This window comes from Festucalex cinctus, chromosome 17, assembly GCF_051991245.1.
Source record: "Festucalex cinctus isolate MCC-2025b chromosome 17, RoL_Fcin_1.0, whole genome shotgun sequence".
In the NCBI taxonomy this organism is placed as follows: Eukaryota; Metazoa; Chordata; class Actinopteri; order Syngnathiformes; family Syngnathidae; genus Festucalex; species Festucalex cinctus.
In genome coordinates this window covers 7,322,453-7,340,592 of record NC_135427.1, presented here as the reverse complement: position 1 = coordinate 7,340,592, position 18,140 = coordinate 7,322,453, and the positions used below count along the sequence as shown (strand labels likewise).

General features: G+C 36.6%; 1 long non-coding RNA gene across 2 annotated transcripts in view; it reads left to right on the top strand.

Annotated features, from left to right (window-relative positions):
- The first annotated feature begins 152 nt into the window (after positions 1-152).
- Positions 153-18,140, top strand: part of LOC144004973 (uncharacterized) — a 74,429-nt gene continuing 56,441 nt past the window's right edge. The window contains exons 1-3 of one of the 2 annotated variants that reach the window (XR_013279477.1): positions 153-1,407; positions 1,999-2,089; positions 2,465-2,559. This is a non-coding gene — a long non-coding RNA (uncharacterized LOC144004973). The remainder of the gene's footprint in view (positions 1,408-1,998; positions 2,090-2,464; positions 2,560-18,140) is intronic. The other variant, XR_013279476.1, reaches the window with a different exon arrangement.

Here is an 18,140-nt window from a genome sequence, read left to right as displayed (position 1 = left end):
GGTAAACCAAAGAAGTCATGGCGAGTCACCAGATGGCGCTATTGTGTAAATTGTGTTCAACAAGTAGTAGAAGAAGGTTAGCCTTGGCGTTAAAGGCGAGGAGGAAGTGGCGCTCTCGCTCAATCGCGCATTGATTACCTCAGGTGTGCGTTCGGCCACGGAACACAAAGGACGCCAAAGAATCGTGTACAAATGTATAGAGACGGTCATGTACAAGTGATTTAGCAGCAGGCCAGACAGTCGTTGAGTCCCCGAATAGGGTATATGCCACGGGAGAGGCGGGACGTGATTTGCACATCAGTTTATTTCCGGTCCGTTTTGCGAACGCTTAACCCAGGGGCACAAAGCCGGAAGCACAAGTTGTTTTTTTGTTTGTTTGTTTTTTTCACACTTTCAAATACAAAACAATGAATACAAAGCTCAACAAAACAAAAACAAATGAACTTTCCAAGCCGGAAGCACAAGTATTTTTGACACAGCCCACACGTCGCAAAACGAACCGGAAACAAACTGTTGTGCAGTCCCGCCTCTTCCGTGGCATATACCCCATTGGCAGAGAAAGAGAACTCGTCAGGACGGTAACTTATCTAGCCCTGTTATCTTCCACTTACAAACAATCTGTGTTCTATTTTACCATGGAGGCACGTGCGTAACCCTTTGGAGGCAAGTTATCGAGGGATTAATGTCAAGAAGCACGATTTGTTTAATGTAGCTGAAACTCCATATCAAAAATTCATTTATCTCATTTCTTAGTCAAAGCCTTCTTCCCCGCTAACATAATTCTCAAACGTCTTTCTCCTACCCCCCCCCCTTTAAATTGTCCTAAGTTAAATAGAATTAATAATACCCTTAATAATACCTTCAATAAACAAGTGATATGTCAAAATGTTTTTATTCTATTCAGATAAAATAATGACTTGTAAAAGGAACAAATGCAACTTAAATGACCGCAATATCTTTTTGTGTTGCTTTTGATTTCTTCATTGACCAAATTATTCAACCCTTTAGTCACATACATCTGTACTTGGTAAGTATCCATCCATCCATCCATTTTCTTGACCGCTTATTCCTCACAAGGGTCGCGGGGGCTGCTGGCGCCTATCTCAGCTGGCTCTGGGCAGTAGGCGGGGGACACCCTGGACTGGTTGCCAACCAATCGCAGGGCACACAGAGACGAACAACCATCCACACTCACACGCACACCTAGGGACAATTCGGAGCGCCCAATTAACCTGCCATGCATGTCTTTGGAATGTGGGAGGAGACCGGAGTACCCGGAGAAGACCCACGCGGGCACGGGGAGAACATGCAAACTCCACCCAGGAAGGTCCGAGCCTGGACTCGAACCGGAGACCTCAGAACTGGGAAGCGGACGTGCTAACCACTCGACTACCGTGCCGCCACTTGGTAAGTAGTACATGTTTTTTTTGGGGGGGGATTAACACCTTTCTGATGTGAAATGTAGCTTGACACGAGGTTTTTGTAGCCATCTCCAGTTATTTTTGCCCATTCAACATTGGAAAAGTCCTCCACTTCTTTCACATTATTGACCTTGTGCTCACAAACTGTCTTCTTCATGCCTCATCAGATTTTTATTTTTTGATCAAGTGATGGCAGTGGCCACTTCAGAATCTAACAGCACTTCTGTTTTCCCCTGAGAAAAACATTTCCACAACCTTTTGTGGTTTGTCCACATGGGGTTTTGCGTCCACTCTTCTTGTACGTTGAAGTCAGTTAGGGGGAGCACTTACCATTCTAGCATGGAAGGCTTGAGCTCACAGTGTACACCTTCTTCATTGTGTGGGTTGAAAGTTGAGTACATCCTTCTGCCAAATCCTGGTTTCACTCCCCCACCTTTTGCTTGAGATATGAAAGCAGTCACAGACAGCATCGTCTTTCTGCTGCACCCAGAAAGTATTTCCACTCTGCTATTTGAAACTTGCCCATTATGCGAATTTGTTACAAATTGCAATTTTGTTCCTGTGATCTGTTTTGCAGGCAGATGAGTTGATCAAGAACAGCGACCAGCACCAAACAAATCTGGGTTTTGTTTTGCGCTGTGGGTGAGCCGGCTGAGACATGAGACCAGGTAACACTAGTTCACAGGACAAAAAAAAAAATAAAAAATCTTCCTTTACACATTTTGTTGTGGGCCCATTCCCTGTGATGGGTGGAGAGTCATCACTGGCCGGCTGGTAACCAGGTCAGTCGCCCCCCACTTCTCCTTGCGGCTGGCCTGGTTACCAGTCGGTCAGCGGTGCCTTTTCCACCCGCTGCCACATGGGGAATGTAGCTCGCTAAGCTAACCTAGCTAGTTAGCATGCTAACCAGCTAGCTAGACTGCTGCCTAGTTGCGGAGTGTATGGGGGACAGGAGGCTTAACCTACTGTCCTCCTTTTTATTTTGTTCCTGTGATCTGTGTTACTACAACTGCTGTAATTTGTTCCTGTGATCTATTTTACAGAGCAGATGGGTCGAGATCAAGAACTAGCGACCAGCACCAAACTAATCTGGATTTTGTTGTACGTTGCGGATGAGCTGGCTGAGACGTGAGACCAGGTAACACTAGTTCAGAGCCATGTATAGTAAGGCGTTTTTTTTTCCTTCAAAATGACCACGTATAATAAGGCGTTTTTTTTTCCTTCAAAACGACCATGTATAGTAAGGCGTTTTTTTTTCCCTTCAAAACGACCATCTATAACAAGGCGTTTTTCCCCCTTCAAAACGACCATGTATAGTAAGTCGTTTTTTTTCCCTTCAAAACGACCATGTATAGTCAGGCGTTTTTTTGCCCTTCAAAACGACCATGTATATTCAGGCGTTTTTGTCCCTTCAAAACGACCATGGATAGTAAAGCGGGTTTTTCTACTCCTTCAAAACGACCATGTATGTAAGGCATTTTTCCCTTCAAAACGACCATGTATAGTAAGGCGTTTTTTTCGCTTCAAAACGACCATGTATAATAAGGCGTTTTTTTTCCCTTCAAAACGACCATGTATAATAAGGCGTTTTTTTTCCCTTCAAAACGACCATGTATAATAAGGCGTTTTTTTTTCCTTCAAAACGACCATGTATAGTAAGCCGTTTTTTATCACTTCAATACGACCATGTATAGTAAGGCGTTTTTTTTTCCTTCAAAACGACCATGTATAGTAAGGTGTTTTTTTCCCTTCAAAACGACCATGTATAGTAAGGCATTTTTTTTTCCCTTCAAAAGGACCATGTATAGTAAGGCGTTTTTTTTTTCCCTTCAAAACGACCATGTATAGTAAGGCGTTTTTTTCCCTTCAAAACGACCATGTATAGTAAGCCGTTTTTTATCACTTCAATACGACCATGTATAGTAAGGCGTTTTTTTCCCTTCAAAACGACCATGTATAATAAGGCGTTTTTTTTCCCTTCAAAACGACCATGTATAATAAGGCGTTTTTTTCCCTTCAAAACGACCATGTATAGTAAAGCTTTTTTTTTACTCCTTCAAAACGACCATGTATAGTAAGGCGTTTTTTTTTTTTTCCCTTCAAAACGACCATGTATAGTAAGGCGTTTTTTTTTTTTCCTTCAAAACGACCATGTATAATAAGGCGTTTTTCCCCCTTCAAAACGAGCATGTTTAGTAAGGCGTTTTTTTTTTCCTTCAAAACGACCATGTATATTCAGGCGTTTTTGTCCCTTCAAAACGACCATGGATAGTAAGGCGGGTTTTTTTTCCTCCTTCAAAACGACCATGTATGTAAGGCATTTTTTCCCTTCAAAACGACCATGTATAGTAAGGCGTTTTTTTCGCTTCAAAACGACCATGTATAGTAAGGCGGGGTTTTTTTCCCTTCAAAACGACCATGTATAATAAGGCGTTTTTTTCCCTTCAAAACGACCATGTATATAGTAAGCCGTTTTTTATCACTTCAATAATGACCATGTATAATAAGGCGTTTTTTTTCCCTTCAAAACGACCATGTATAATAAGGCGTTTTTTTCCCTTCAAAACGACCATGTATAGTAAGGCGTTTTTTTCGCTTCAAAACGACCATGTATATTCAGGCGTTTTTGTCCCTTCAAAACGACCATGGATAGTAAGGCGGGTTTTTCTCCTCCTTCAAAACGACCATGTATGTAAGGCATTTTTTCCCTTCAAAACGACCATGTATAGTAAGGCTTTTTTTTCCCCTTCAAAACGACCATGTATAGTAAGGCGTTTTTTTTTCCCCCTTCAATACGACCATGTATAGTAAGGCGTTTTTTTTCCCTTCAAAACGACCATGTATAGTAAGGTGTTTTTTTCCCTTCAAAACGACCATGTATAGTAAGGCATTTTTTTTTCCCTTCAAAACGACCATGTATAGTAACCCCGGGTTTTCACCGGTTGCGGTTGCGGTGCGGTTGCGGTGCGGTGCGTCTTGACTGCGTGCTCCGGATGGGTCAATTTTTTTGTCAATCCACACCGGCTCCGCACAGCTGCGGTCCGGCAGCTCCGTCGCCGCCCACTTCCCAACGTGTCTCGCGGGACCGCGCGCGCGCGATCATGTGGCATTTCACAACGACAAACATACAGAAAGTCTGCTCAACAGAGAAGCAGAAAGATATGAGATTCCATGCAGCATCCTTTTTTTGGTTGTCCTTGTAAAGTATATTAATAACGAGAGTCGGGTCAGTGCGGGTCCACTCTTTATTTCTGTCTTCCCCGTCCGGCTGCCGCTCAGTACGGCAAGCGAGACGGGCACAACAAGCAATCGCGAACATCAAACTCACAATACATTACAGTCCTTATAAAAAGGATGTGCCGTGTCATATATTATTTGGTGGTTTTCCACCTCCAATATAAACCTCTCCTCGTCCATGTTCGCTGGTGTCTAAACCGTGAATGAGCACATGGCCTGGCGACGCCCACGTCACGTTTTGCTGAAAAACTGTGAAATAGGAGCTGGCGAGTATTTTATTCTGAAAGGTAACCGGAAATTTATTTTGAAACTGCCTCGGTCTTCCTGTCCCGCTCGATGTGTTTTGTGCTAGCTTGCCATTTGCCGGAGGCCTACCGCTGCGGCGTCTGGCAAAAATAGAAAATAGGCTATCCTTGCGGAAGGCTTGCGGCACGCCGCAGGCCTTCCGCAGTCGACACGCAACGCACCCGCAAGCGGTGTAAACTGCACCATTCGAATGAATGGAATCTAATTGCTTGCGTCGCCGGACCGCACCGCAACCGCACCGCAACCGCATCCAGTGAAAACCCGGGGTAAGGCGTTTTTTTTTCCCTTCAAAACGACCATGTATAGTAAGGGGTTTTTTCCCTTCAAAACGACCATGTATAGTAAGCCGTTTTTTATCACTTCAATACGACCATGTATATATAGTAAGGCGTTTTTTTCCCTTCAAAACGACCATGTATAATAAGGCGTTTTTTTTCCCTTCAAAACGACCATGTATAATAAGGCGTTTTTTTCCCTTCAAAACGACCATGTATAGTAAAGCTTTTTTTTTACCCCTTCAAAACGACCATGTATAGTAAGGCGTTTTTTTTTTTTTCCCGTCAAAACGACCATGTATAGTAAGGCGTTTTTTTTTTTTCCTTCAAAACGACCATGTATAATAAGGCGTTTTTCCCCCTTCAAAACGAGCATGTTTAGTAAGGCGTTTTTTTCCCCCTTCAAAACGACCATGTATATTCAGGCGTTTTTGTCCCTTCAAAACGACCATGGATAGTAAGGCGGTTTTTTTTTCCTCCTTCAAAACGACCATGTATGTAAGGCATTTTTTCCCTTCAAAACGACCATGTATAGTAAGGCGTTTTTTTCGCTTCAAAACGACCATGTATAGTAAGGCGGGGTTTTTTTCCCTTCAAAACGACCATGTATAATAAGGCGTTTTTTTTCCCTTCAAAACGACCATGTATAGGAAGGCGTTTTTTTCCCTTCAAAACGACCATGTATATAGTAAGCCGTTTTTTATCACTTCAATACGACCATGTATAATAAGGCGTTTTTTTTCCCTTCAAAACGACCATGTATAATAAGGCGTTTTTTTCCCTTCAAAACGACCATGTATAGTAAGGCGTTTTTTTCGCTTCAAAACGACCATGTATAGTAAGGCGTTTTTCCCCTTCAAAACGAGCATGTTTAGTAAGGCGTTTTTTTTTCCCTTCAAAACGACCATGTATATTCAGGCGTTTTTGTCCCTTCAAAACGACCATGGATAGTAAGGCGGGTTTTTCTCCTCCTTCAAAACGACCATGTATGTAAGGCATTTTTTCCCTTCAAAACGACCATGTATAGTAAGGCGTTTTTTTCGCTTCAAAACGACCATGTATAATAAGGCGTTTTTTTTTCCCTTCAAAACGACCATGTATAATAAGGCGTTTTTTTTCCCTTCAAAACGACCATGTATAATAAGGCGTTTTTTTCCCTTCAAAACGACCATGTATAATAAGGCGTTTTTTTCCCTTCAAAACGACCATGTATAGTAAGGCGTTTTTTTCCCTTCAAAACGACCATGTATAGTAAGGCGTTTTTTTTTTCCTTCAAAACGACCATGTATAATAAGGCGTTTTTCCCCCTTCAAAACGAGCATGTTTAGTAAGGCGTTTTTTTTTCCCTTCAAAACGACCATGTATATTCAGGCGTTTTTGTCCCTTCAAAACGACCATGGATAGTAAGGCGGGTTTTTTTTTCCTCCTTCAAAACGACCATGTATGTAAGGCATTTTTTTTCCCTTCAAAACGACCATGTATAGTAAGGCGTTTTTTTCGCTTCAAAACGACCATGTATAGTAAGGCGGGTTTTTTTTCCCTTCAAAACGACCATTTATAATAAGGCGTTTTTTTTCCCCTTCAAAACGACCATGTATAATAAGGCGTTTTTTTCCCTTCAAAACGACCATGTATAGTAAGGCATATTTTCCCCTTCAAAACGACCATGTATAGTAAGGCGTTTTTTTCCCTTCAAAACGACCATGTATAGTAAGCCGTTTTTTATCACTTCAATACGACCATGTATAGTAAGGCGTTTTTTTCCCTTCAAAACGACCATGTATAATAAGGCGTTTTTTTCCCTTCAAAACGACCATGTATAGTAAGGCGTTTTTCCCCCTTCAAAACGAGCATGTTTAGTAAGGCGTTTTTTTTTTTCCCTTCAAAACGACCATGTATATTCAGGCGTTTTTGTCCCTTCAAAACGACCATGGATAGTAAGGCGGGTTTTTCTCCTCCTTCAAAACGACCATGTATGTAAGGCATTTTTTCCCTTCAAAACGACCATGTATAGTAAGGCGTTTTTTTCGCTTCAAAACGACCATGTATAATAAGGCGTTTTTTTCCCTTCAAAACGACCATGTATAGTAAGGCGTTTTTTTCCCTTCAAAACGACCATGTATATTCAGGCGTTTTTTTCCCTTCAAAACGACCATGTATAGTAAGGCGTTTTTTTCCCTTCAAAACGACCATGTATAGTAAGGCGTTTTTTTCCCTTCAAAACGGCCATGTATATTCAGGCGTTTTTTCCCTTCAAAACGACCATGTATAGTAAAGCTTTTTTTTTTTACCCCTTCAAAACGACCATGTATAGTAAAGCTTTTTTTTTTTTTACCTTCAAAACGACCATGTATAGTAAGGCGTTTTTTTCCCTTCAAAACGACCATGTATAATAAGGCGTTTTTTTCCCTTCAAAACGACCATGTATAGTAAGGCGTTTTTTTCCCTTCAAAACGACCATGTATAGTAAGGCGTTTTTTTCCCTTCAAAACGGCCATGTATATTCAGGCGTTTTTTCCCTTCAAAACGACCATGTATAGTAAAGCTTTTTTTTTTACCCCTTCAAAACGACCATGTATAGTAAAGCTTTTTTTTTTTTTTTCCCTTCAAAACGACCATGTATAGTAAGGCGTTTTTTTCCCTTCAAAACGACCATGTATAATAAGGCGTTTTTTTTCCCTTCAAAACGACCATGTATAATAAGGCGTTTTTTTCCCTTCAAAACGACCATGTATAATAAGGCGTTTTTTTCCCTTCAAAACGACCATGTATATAGTAAAGCTTTTTTTTTTTACCCCTTCAAAACGACCATGTATAGTAAGGCGTTTTTTTTTTCTCCTTCAAAACGACCATGTATAGTAAGGCGTTTTTTTCCCTTCAAAACGGCCATGTATATTCAGGCGTTTTTTCCCTTCAAAACGACCATGTATAGTAAAGCTTTTTTTTTTTACCCCTTCAAAACGACCATGTATAGTAAGGCTTTTTTTTTCGACAAAAAAACGACCATGTATAGTAAGGCTTTTTTTTCGACAAAAAAACGACCATGTATAGTAAGGCTTTTTTTTCTGACAAAAAAACGACCATGTATAGTAAGGCTTTTTTTCCCGACAAAAAACGACCATGTATACTAAGGCTTTTTTTTCTCGACAAAAAAACGACCATGTATAGTAAGGCTTTTTTTTCTCGACAAAAAAACGACCATGTATAGTAAGGCTTTTTTTTCTGACAAAAAAACGACCATGTATATAGTAAGGCTTTTTTTTCTCGACAAAAAAACGACCATGTATAGTAAGGCTTTTTTTTCTGACAAAAAAACGACCATGTATAGTAAGGCTTTTTTTTCTCGACAAAAAAACGACCATGTATAGTAAGGCTTTTTTTTCCGACAAAAAAACGACCATGTATAGTAAGGCTTTTTTTCCCGACAAAAAACGACCATGTATAGTAAGGCTTTTTTTTCTCGACAAAAAAACGACCATGTATAGTAAGGCTTTTTTTTCCGACAAAAAAACGACCATGTATAGTAAGGCTTTTTTTTCCGACAAAAAAACGACCATGTATAGTAAGGCTTTTTTTTCCGACAAAAAAACGACCATGTATAGTAAGGCTTTTTTTTTTCGACAAAAAAACGACCATGTATAGTAAGGCTTTTTTTTTCGACAAAAAAACGACCATGTATAGTAAGGCTTTTTTTTCCGACAAAAAAACGACCATGTATAGTAAGGCTTTTTTTTCTCGACAAAAAAACGACCATGTATAGTAAGGCTTTTTTTTTCGACAAAAAAACGACCATGTATAGTAAGGCTTTTTTTTCTGACAAAAAAACGACCATGTATAGTAAGGCGTTTTTTTCCCTTCAAAACGGCCATATATATTCAGGCGTTTTTTTCCCTTCAAAACGACCATGTATAGTAAAGCTTTTTTTTTTTACCCCTTCAAAACGACCATGTATAGTAAAGCTTTTTTTTTTTTTTCCTTCAAAACGACCATGTATAGTAAGGCTTTTTTTTCTCGACAAAAAAACGACCATGTATAGTAAGGCTTTTTTTCTGACAAAAAAACGACCATGTATAGTAAGGCTTTTTTTTCCGACAAAAAAACGACCATGTATAGTAAGGCTTTTTTTTTCTGACAAAAAAACGACCATGTATAGTAAGGCTTTTTTTTCTGACAAAAAAACGACCATGTATAGTAAGGCTTTTTTTTCCGACAAAAAAACGACCATGTATAGTAAGGCTTTTTTTTCTGACAAAAAAACGACCATGTATAGTAAGGCTTTTTTTTCTCGACAAAAAAACGACCATGTATAGTAAGGCTTTTTTTTCTCGACAAAAAAACGACCATGTATAGTAAGGCTTTTTTTTTCGACAAAAAAACGACCATGTATAGTAAGGCTTTTTTTTCTGACAAAAAAACGACCATGTATAGTAAGGCGTTTTTTTCCCTTCAAAACGACCATGTATATTCAGGCGTTTTTTTCCCTTCAAAACGACCATGTATAGTAAGGCGTTTTTTTCCCTTCAAAACGGCCATGTATATTCAGGCGTTTTTTTCCCTTCAAAACGACCATGTATAGTAAAGCTTTTTTTTTTACCCCTTCAAAACGACCATGTATAGTAAAGCTTTTTTTTTTTTTCCTTCGACGACCATGTATAGTAAAGCTTTTTTTTTTTTTCCTTCGAAACGACCATGTATAGTAAGGCGTTTTTTTCCCTTCAAAACGACCATGTATAATAAGGCGTTTTTTTCCCTTCAAAACGACCATGTATAATAAGGCGTTTTTTTCCCTTCAAAACGACCATGTATAATAAGGCGTTTTTTTCCCTTCAAAACGACCATGTATAATAAGGCGTTTTTTTCCCTTCAAAACGACCATGTATATAGTAAAGCTTTTTTTTTTACCCCTTCAAAACGACCATGTATAGTAAGGCGTTTTTTTTTTCCTTCAAAACGACCATGTATAGTAAGGCGTTTTTTTCCCTTCAAAACGGCCATGTATATTCAGGCGTTTTTTCCCTTCAAAACGACCATGTATAGTAAAGCTTTTTTTTTTTACCCCTTCAAAACGACCATGTATAGTAAGGCTTTTTTTTTCGACAAAAAAACGACCATGTATAGTAAGGCTTTTTTTTTCGACAAAAAAACGACCATGTATAGTAAGGCTTTTTTTTCTGACAAAAAAACGACCATGCATAGTAAGGCTTTTTTTCCCGACAAAAAACGACCATGTATAGTAAGGCTTTTTTTTCTCGACAAAAAAACGACCATGTATAGTAAGGCTTTTTTTTCTCGACAAAAAACAACCATGTATAGTAAGGCTTTTTTTTCTGACAAAAAAACGACCATGTATAGTAAGGCTTTTTTTTCTGACAAAAAAACGACCATGTATAGTAAGGCTTTTTTTTCCGACAAAAAAACGACCATGTATAGTAAGGCTTTTTTTTCTGACAAAAAAACGACCATGTGTAGTAAGGCTTTTTTTTCTCGACAAAAAAACGACCATGTATAGTAAGGCTTTTTTTTCTCGACAAAAAAACGACCATGTATAGTAAGGCTTTTTTTTCTGACAAAAAAACGACCATGTATAGTAAGGCTTTTTTTTCTCGACAAAAAAACGACCATGTATAGTAAGGCTTTTTTTTCTCGACAAAAAAACGACCATGTATAGTAAGGCTTTTTTTTCCGACAAAAAAACGACCATGTATAGTAAGGCTTTTTTTTTCGACAAAAAAACAACCATGTATAGTAAGGCTTTTTTTTCCGACAAAAAAACGACCATGTATAGTAAGGCTTTTTTTTCCGACAAAAAAACGACCATGTATAGTAAGGCTTTTTTTTTCCGACAAAAAAACGACCATGTATAGTAAGGCTTTTTTTTCCGACAAAAAAACGACCATGTATAGTAAGGCTTTTTTTTCTGACAAAAAAACGACCATGTATAGTAAGGCTTTTTTTTCTGACAAAAAAACGACCATGTATAGTAAGGCTTTTTTTTCTGACAAAAAAACGACCATGTATAGTAAGGCTTTTTTTTCTCGACAAAAAAACGACCATGTATAGTAAGGCTTTTTTTTCTCGACAAAAAAACGACCATGTATAGTAAGGCTTTTTTTTTCGACAAAAAAACGACCATGTATAGTAAGGCTTTTTTTTCTGACAAAAAAACGACCATGTATAGTAAGGCGTTTTTTTCCCTTCAAAACGACCATGTATATTCAGGCGTTTTTTCCCTTCAAAACGACCATGTATAGTAAGGCGTTTTTTTCCCTTCAAAACGGCCATGTATATTCAGGCGTTTTTTTCCCTTCAAAACGACCATGTATAGTAAAGCTTTTTTTTTTTTTACCCCTTCAAAACGACCATGTATAGTAAAGCTTTTTTTTTTTTTTCCTTCAAAACGACCATGTATAGTAAGGCTTTTTTTTCTGACAAAAAAACGACCATGTATAGTAAGGCTTTTTTTTCTCGACAAAAAAACGACCATGTATAGTAAGGCTTTTTTTTCTCGACAAAAAAACGACCATGTATAGTAAGGCTTTTTTTTCCGACAAAAAAACGACCATGTATAGTAAGGCTTTTTTTTTCGACAAAAAAACAACCATGTATAGTAAGGCTTTTTTTTCCGACAAAAAAACGACCATGTATAGTAAGGCTTTTTTTTCCGACAAAAAAACGACCATGTATAGTAAGGCTTTTTTTTTCCGACAAAAAAACGACCATGTATAGTAAGGCTTTTTTTTCTGACAAAAAAACGACCATGTATAGTAAGGCTTTTTTTTCTGACAAAAAAACGACCATGTATAGTAGTAAGGCTTTTTTTTCTGACAAAAAAACGACCATGTATAGTAAGGCTTTTTTTTCTCGACAAAAAAACGACCATGTATAGTAAGGCTTTTTTTTCTCGACAAAAAAACGACCATGTATAGTAAGGCTTTTTTTTTCGACAAAAAAACGACCATGTATAGTAAGGCTTTTTTTTCTGACAAAAAAACGACCATGTATAGTAAGGCGTTTTTTTCCCTTCAAAACGACCATGTATATTCAGGCGTTTTTTCCCTTCAAAACGACCATGTATAGTAAGGCGTTTTTTTCCCTTCAAAACGGCCATGTATATTCAGGCGTTTTTTTCCCTTCAAAACGACCATGTATAGTAAAGCTTTTTTTTTTTACCCCTTCAAAACGACCATGTATAGTAAAGCTTTTTTTTTTTTTTCCTTCAAAACGACCATGTATAGTAAGGCTTTTTTTTCTCGACAAAAAAACGACCATGTATATAGTAAGGCTTTTTTTTCTCGACAAAAAAACGACCATGTATAGTAAGGCTTTTTTTTCTGACAAAAAAACGACCATGTATAGTAAGGCTTTTTTTTCTCGACAAAAAAACGACCATGTATAGTAAGGCTTTTTTTTCCGACAAAAAAACGACCATGTATAGTAAGGCTTTTTTTCCCGACAAAAAACGACCATGTATAGTAAGGCTTTTTTTTCTCGACAAAAAAACGACCATGTATAGTAAGGCTTTTTTTTCCGACAAAAAAACGACCATGTATAGTAAGGCTTTTTTTTCCGACAAAAAAACGACCATGTATAGTAAGGCTTTTTTTTCCGACAAAAAAACGACCATGTATAGTAAGGCTTTTTTTTCTGACAAAAAAACGACCATGTATAGTAAGGCTTTTTTTTCTGACAAAAAAACGACCATGTATAGTAAGGCTTTTTTTTCTGACAAAAAAACGACCATGTATAGTAAGGCTTTTTTTTCTCGACGAAAAAACGACCATGTATAGTAAGGCTTTTTTTTCTCGACAAAAAAACGACCATGTATAGTAAGGCTTTTTTTTCTGACAAAAAAACGACCATGTATAGTAAGGCTTTTTTTTCTCGACAAAAAAACAACCATGTATAGTAAGGCTTTTTTTTCCGACAAAAAAACGACCATGTATAGTAAGGCTTTTTTTTCGACAAAAAAAACGACCATGTATAGTAAGGATTTTTTTTCCGACAAAAAACGACCATGTATAGTAAGGCTTTTTTTTCTCGGCAAAAAAACGACCATGTATAGTAAGGCTTTTTTTTCTGACAAAAAAACGACCATGTATAGTAAGGCTTTTTTTTCCGACAAAAAAACGACCATGTATAGTAAGGCTTTTTTTTCTGACAAAAAAACGACCATGTATAGTAAGGCTTTTTTTTCTGACAAAAAAACGACCATGTATAGTAAGGCTTTTTTTTTCTCGACAAAAAAACGACCATGTATAGTAAGGCTTTTTTTTTCTCGACAAAAAAACGACCATGTATAGTAAGGCTTTTTTTTCTGACAAAAAAACGACCATGTATAGTAAGGCTTTTTTTTCTCGACAAAAAAACGACCATGTATAGTAAGGCTTTTTTTTCCGACAAAAAAACGACCATGTATAGTAAGGCTTTTTTTTCTGACAAAAAAACGACCATGTATAGTAAGGCTTTTTTTTCTCGACAAAAAAACGACCATGTATAGTAAGGCTTTTTTTTCTGACAAAAAAACGACCATGTATAGTAAGGCTTTTTTTTTTCGACAAAAAAACGACCATGTATAGTAAGGCTTTTTTTTTCGACAAAAAAACGACCATGTATAGTAAGGCTTTTTTTTCCGACAAAAAAACGACCATGTATAGTAAGGCTTTTTTTTCTCGACAAAAAAACGACCATGTATAGTAAGGCTTTTTTTTTCGACAAAAAAACGACCATGTATAGTAAGGCTTTTTTTTCTGACAAAAAAACGACCATGTATAGTAAGGCGTTTTTTTCCCTTCAAAACGGCCATATATATTCAGGCGTTTTTTTCCCTTCAAAACGACCATGTATAGTAAAGCTTTTTTTTTTACCCCTTCAAAACGACCATGTATAGTAAAGCTTTTTTTTTTTTTTCCTTCAAAACGACCATGTATAGTAAGGCTTTTTTTTCTCGACAAAAAAACGACCATGTATAGTAAGGCTTTTTTTCTGACAAAAAAACGACCATGTATAGTAAGGCTTTTTTTTCCGACAAAAAAACGACCATGTATAGTAAGGCTTTTTTTTCTGACAAAAAAACGACCATGTATAGTAAGGCTTTTTTTTCTGACAAAAAAACGACCATGTATAGTAAGGCTTTTTTTTCTCGACAAAAAAACGACCATGTATAGTAAGGCTTTTTTTTTCGACAAAAAAACGACCATGTATAGTAAGGCTTTTTTTTCTGACAAAAAAACGACCATGTATAGTAAGGCGTTTTTTTCCCTTCAAAACGACCATGTATATTCAGGCGTTTTTTTCCCTTCAAAACGACCATGTATAGTAAGGCGTTTTTTTCCCTTCAAAACGGCCATGTATATTCAGGCGTTTTTTTCCCTTCAAAACGACCATGTATAGTAAAGCTTTTTTTTTTACCCCTTCAAAACGACCATGTATAGTAAAGCTTTTTTTTTTTTTCCTTCGAAACGACCATGTATAGTAAGGCGTTTTTTTCCCTTCAAAACGACCATGTATAATAAGGCGTTTTTTTCCCTTCAAAACGACCATGTATAATAAGGCGTTTTTTTCCCTTCAAAACGACCATGTATAATAAGGCGTTTTTTTCCCTTCAAAACGACCATGTATAATAAGGCGTTTTTTTCCCTTCAAAACGACCATGTATATAGTAAAGCTTTTTTTTTTACCCCTTCAAAACGACCATGTATAGTAAGGCGTTTTTTTTTTCCTTCAAAACGACCATGTATAGTAAGGCGTTTTTTTCCCTTCAAAACGGCCATGTATATTCAGGCGTTTTTTCCCTTCAAAACGACCATGTATAGTAAAGCTTTTTTTTTTTACCCCTTCAAAACGACCATGTATAGTAAGGCTTTTTTTTTCGACAAAAAAACGACCATGTATAGTAAGGCTTTTTTTTTCGACAAAAAAACGACCATGTATAGTAAGGCTTTTTTTTCTGACAAAAAAACGACCATGCATAGTAAGGCTTTTTTTCCCGACAAAAAACGACCATGTATAGTAAGGCTTTTTTTTCTCGACAAAAAAACGACCATGTATAGTAAGGCTTTTTTTTCTCGACAAAAAACGACCATGTATAGTAAGGCTTTTTTTTCTGACAAAAAAACGACCATGTATAGTAAGGCTTTTTTTTCTGACAAAAAAACGACCATGTATAGTAAGGCTTTTTTTTCCGACAAAAAAACGACCATGTATAGTAAGGCTTTTTTTTCTGACAAAAAAACGACCATGTGTAGTAAGGCTTTTTTTTCTCGACAAAAAAACGACCATGTATAGTAAGGCTTTTTTTTCTCGACAAAAAAACGACCATGTATAGTAAGGCTTTTTTTTCTGACAAAAAAACGACCATGTATAGTAAGGCTTTTTTTTCTCGACAAAAAAACGACCATGTATAGTAAGGCTTTTTTTTCTCGACAAAAAAACGACCATGTATAGTAAGGCTTTTTTTTCCGACAAAAAAACGACCATGTATAGTAAGGCTTTTTTTTTCGACAAAAAAACAACCATGTATAGTAAGGCTTTTTTTTCCGACAAAAAAACGACCATGTATAGTAAGGCTTTTTTTTCCGACAAAAAAACGACCATGTATAGTAAGGCTTTTTTTTTCCGACAAAAAAACGACCATGTATAGTAAGGCTTTTTTTTCCGACAAAAAAACGACCATGTATAGTAAGGCTTTTTTTTCTGACAAAAAAACGACCATGTATAGTAAGGCTTTTTTTTCTGACAAAAAAACGACCATGTATAGTAAGGCTTTTTTTTCTGACAAAAAAACGACCATGTATAGTAAGGCTTTTTTTTCTCGACAAAAAAACGACCATGTATAGTAAGGCTTTTTTTTCTCGACAAAAAAACGACCATGTATAGTAAGGCTTTTTTTTTCGACAAAAAAACGACCATGTATAGTAAGGCTTTTTTTTCTGACAAAAAAACGACCATGTATAGTAAGGCGTTTTTTTCCCTTCAAAACGACCATGTATATTCAGGCGTTTTTTCCCTTCAAAACGACCATGTATAGTAAGGCGTTTTTTTCCCTTCAAAACGGCCATGTATATTCAGGCGTTTTTTTCCCTTCAAAACGACCATGTATAGTAAAGCTTTTTTTTTTTTTACCCCTTCAAAACGACCATGTATAGTAAAGCTTTTTTTTTTTTTCCTTCAAAACGACCATGTATAGTAAGGCTTTTTTTTCTGACAAAAAAACGACCATGTATAGTAAGGCTTTTTTTTCTCGACAAAAAAACGACCATGTATAGTAAGGCTTTTTTTTCTCGACAAAAAAACGACCATGTATAGTAAGGCTTTTTTTTCCGACAAAAAAACGACCATGTATAGTAAGGCTTTTTTTTTCGACAAAAAAACAACCATGTATAGTAAGGCTTTTTTTTCCGACAAAAAAACGACCATGTATAGTAAGGCTTTTTTTTCCGACAAAAAAACGACCATGTATAGTAAGGCTTTTTTTTTCCGACAAAAAAACGACCATGTATAGTAAGGCTTTTTTTTCCGACAAAAAAACGACCATGTATAGTAAGGCTTTTTTTTCTGACAAAAAAACGACCATGTATAGTAAGGCTTTTTTTTCTGACAAAAAAACGACCATGTATAGTAAGGCTTTTTTTTCTGACAAAAAAACGACCATGTATAGTAAGGCTTTTTTTTCTCGACAAAAAAACGACCATGTATAGTAAGGCTTTTTTTTCTCGACAAAAAAACGACCATGTATAGTAAGGCTTTTTTTTTCGACAAAAAAACGACCATGTATAGTAAGGCTTTTTTTTCTGACAAAAAAACGACCATGTATAGTAAGGCGTTTTTTTCCCTTCAAAACGACCATGTATATTCAGGCGTTTTTTCCCTTCAAAACGACCATGTATAGTAAGGCGTTTTTTTCCCTTCAAAACGGCCATGTATATTCAGGCGTTTTTTTCCCTTCAAAACGACCATGTATAGTAAAGCTTTTTTTTTTTACCCCTTCAAAACGACCATGTATAGTAAAGCTTTTTTTTTTTTTTCCTTCAAAACGACCATGTATAGTAAGGCTTTTTTTTCTCGACAAAAAAACGACCATGTATAGTAAGGCTTTTTTTTCCGACAAAAAAACGACCATGTATAGTAAGGCTTTTTTTTCAGACAAAAAAACGACCATGTATAGTAAGGCTTTTTTTTCTCGACAAAAAAACGACCATGTATAGTAAGGCTTTTTTTTCTCGACAAAAAAACGACCATGTATAGTAAGGCTTTTTTTTCGACAAAAAAACGACCATGTATAGTAAGGCTTTTTTTTCTCGACAAAAAAACGACCATGTATAGTAAGGCTTTTTTTTCGACAAAAAAACGACCATGTATAGTAAGGCTTTTTTTTCTGACAAAAAAACGACCATGTATAGTAAGGCGTTTTTTTCCCTTCAAAACGACCATGTATATTCAGGCGTTTTTTTCCCTTCAAAACGACCATGTATAGTAAGGCGTTTTTTTTCCCTTCAAAACGGCCATGTATATTCAGGCGTTTTTTTCCCTTCAAAACGACCATGTATAGTAAAGCTTTTTTTTTTTACCCCTTCAAAACGACCATGTATAGTAAAGCTTTTTTTTTTTTTTCCTTCAAAACGACCATGTATAGTAAGGCTTTTTTTTCTCGACAAAAAAACGACCATGTATAGTAAGGCTTTTTTTCTGACAAAAAAACGACCATGTATAGTAAGGCTTTTTTTTCCGACAAAAAAACGACCATGTATAGTAAGGCTTTTTTTTCTCGACAAAAAAACGACCATGTATAGTAAGGCTTTTTTTTCTCGACAAAAAAACGACCATGTATAGTAAGGCTTTTTTTTTTCGACAAAAAAACGACCATGTATAGTAAGGCTTTTTTTTTTCGACAAAAAAACGACCA